Source organism: Panthera uncia (assembly GCF_023721935.1).
Source record: "Panthera uncia isolate 11264 chromosome B2 unlocalized genomic scaffold, Puncia_PCG_1.0 HiC_scaffold_24, whole genome shotgun sequence".
In the NCBI taxonomy this organism is placed as follows: Eukaryota; Metazoa; Chordata; class Mammalia; order Carnivora; family Felidae; genus Panthera; species Panthera uncia.
The window spans coordinates 99648702-99651278 of NW_026057580.1; the positions used below are offsets into that span (position 1 = coordinate 99648702).

At 53.6% G+C, this 2577-nt stretch overlaps 1 protein-coding gene across 1 annotated transcript in view; it reads right to left on the reverse strand.

Annotated features, from left to right (window-relative positions):
* FBXO30 (F-box protein 30) overlaps positions 1-263 on the reverse strand; it is a 20377-nt gene extending 20114 nt beyond the window's left edge. The window contains exon 1 of the mRNA XM_049654483.1: positions 100-263. The gene's annotated coding sequence lies outside the window, so the exon portion shown is untranslated. The remainder of the gene's footprint in view (positions 1-99) is intronic.
* Between the last annotated feature and the right edge of the window lie 2314 nt (positions 264-2577).

The window sequence follows — 2577 nt, forward strand, 5'->3', positions numbered from 1 at the left end:
GCCGCCCCGGCCGCGGGCCTCGCACTGCCCGGCCGCCGCCTCCGTCCTCGGCGCAGCCCGCGCCGCGCCGGCCTCCCCCGCCGGCCTCCCGACACTCACCGCCCCGCGCGGCCGAACCGCGGCCCAGGCCCTGGCTGCCGAGGCCGGCGTGCCCGGCTGCTCCGCGCGGTCCCGGCCGCTCGGCGCCCCACACCCCCCGTGCAGTCCTCCTTCTCCGGGCCTCTCAGCCCCGCCGGGCCGCCGCCTTTTCTCCTCTCCTCCAGCTCCTCCGCCTCCTCCCCTGGCGGCAGCCCTCCTCGCGCGCCCCGCCCCGCTCCGCTCGGCCCCGCCCACCCGACCGGGCCCGGCCTCGGCGGCGGCTGCAGTCCCGGCGGAGACGCGCACGCTGAGCCCGGCGGGGACGCGCACGCCGAGTCCGACGGGGACGCGCACACCGCCCACTGATGCTCCGAGCGTAGCGGGGGAGTAGAGTCTCTGCAGTCCTGGGCTCCGAGCGCCCAGCCAGGGGATTCCCACTGGGCCCCACGTGGCTCCGCCGTTACGGTGCTAGTTCAAATCCTGTTGGACTTTGGAATCTTGTATTCTTGCAGGGAATCCTAGACTTGTACTGTTGGAATTGAGGAAGCAGGCCCAAGTACGGTGTCTTGTTTCCCTCCCTAAATTGTAGGATAAGCTGCCAGATCCCTTAATTCTCAGTGCGGTGCTCTTCCCCTTTACGTCATATTCAGGAAGAAGCGAGCCGCTCTCGCTGCATCTTTGAAGATGCTGCCGCAAACCTTTGTGCCTGCTAACTCAGTGCACCTGAGTCCTGTAGCGTAGTGACCCTTGTAGTGTTCCACCTACCCCGGGACTGAGCTCAGCCCAGGATTCAGGCGTTGCGAAGCTTCACTGGAGCCCAGGCACGTCTATTTCTGTAAGGGACAGAGGCATTCTACACACACAGACCACAGCAGCAAGGTTGTCTGCATGCAAAAGTGACAATCTAGCTGGAAGGATGCCTTGAAGCCACTTCTGCTGGAGACTTTACAAATGATTGAGGATTAAAGAAATATCAGATGGCCATATCAAAGAAATGGGGTTCATTATCCCGGTACTACCACTAAGCCTTGGTCTAGGCCAGGAAACGGATTCAGAATCCTGGGTTGGGGGTGGGGGTACCTCTCATTCCCTCACCCTTACACCTGTGTCCATTCCGTGGGCTCCTGCCCACTCCCAGCGCAAGAGAACTGTGATAAAGAGAAAATGGCTCTAATCCTGGCCTCCTGGGTGGGGGCAGGGACCTGAAAACACTGTTTTGTAATGCTTTTTGTGGCTACATTTTTACCCCCAACTGGGTATGTCTTGGAAAATATAGATCACTCCCAATTTGCCCTCCTGCGGAGAAGTGACTCTCAGACTTAGATTTTAAAGGGCACTATAAAAAAAAAATGAAGAAAGAACTTAGATTGCTAGCTTTTTTTTTTTTTTATTTTTTGTTTTTGAGACAGAGAAAGACAGAGCATGAACGGGGGAGGGGCAGAGAGAGAGGGAGACACAGAATCGGAAGCAGGCTCCAGGCTCTGAGCCATCAGCCCAGAGCCCGATGCGGGGCTCGAACTCGCGGACCTCGAACTCGCGGGCCGTGAGATCGTGACCTGAGCTCAAGTCAGATGCTTAACTGACTGAGCCACCCAGGCGCCCCTAGATTACTAGCTTTTTAAAAAATATTTATTTGTTCTTGAGAGAGAGAGCAGAGGCAGAGAATCCCAAGCAAGCTCTGTGCTGTAAGCACAGAGTCCAAAGTGAGGCTGCACCCAGAACTGTGAGATTATGACCTGAGCAAAAGCAAGAGTCAGACCCTTAACACACTGGGCCACCCGGGCACCCTGATTAGTAGCTTTTTACTATGCTAAGACAGTAAAAATTGCACCGCTTGTATCAATTCCTCATTTCATAAATGACCATTAGCCCGGACACAGTCGCAGAGTAAAGGTCAGTTCTTTAAATGAATAAATTTAGCGTTTTGAAAAATTCAGTCTGTTTTTTTCTTATTTGGTCATATTTGGCTGCAGATGGACTCTGGTCCTCAGTCCAGAGTTTAAGAGACAGAGAACTGGGCAGAAAGGATAGTGGAACAGACAGGATGACCTGGTAAGAGAAGATACAGATGTGGCTACATTCTTAAGCTGCCCTGTTTGCTATCCTGGATTGAGTCAAGTCAATGCCCTTTGCCTCAGTTGCTTTCTTGCAAAATGAAGGGGCTAGAATAGATGCCCTTTCTAGCTTTAAAGCCTCATGATTCTGTGGCACCTAGGTAGCTCAGTCAGTTGAGTGTCTGACTCTTGATTTCAGCCCAACTCATGACCCTAGGGTTGTGGAATCAAGCCCCGTGTTGGACTCTGTGTTGAGTGTGGAACCTGCTTAAGATTCTCTCTCTTTCTCTCTCTGTCTCCCTTTGCCCCTCCCCAGCTCACATTCTCTCTCTCTAAAAATAAAAAAATCTTTAAAAAAAAACAAAAACAAAACCACCTCATGACCCCATGATTGTACTTGTTAAAATCTGGGGCTTTCCCCTTTACTAAATCATCTAAGTGTTAC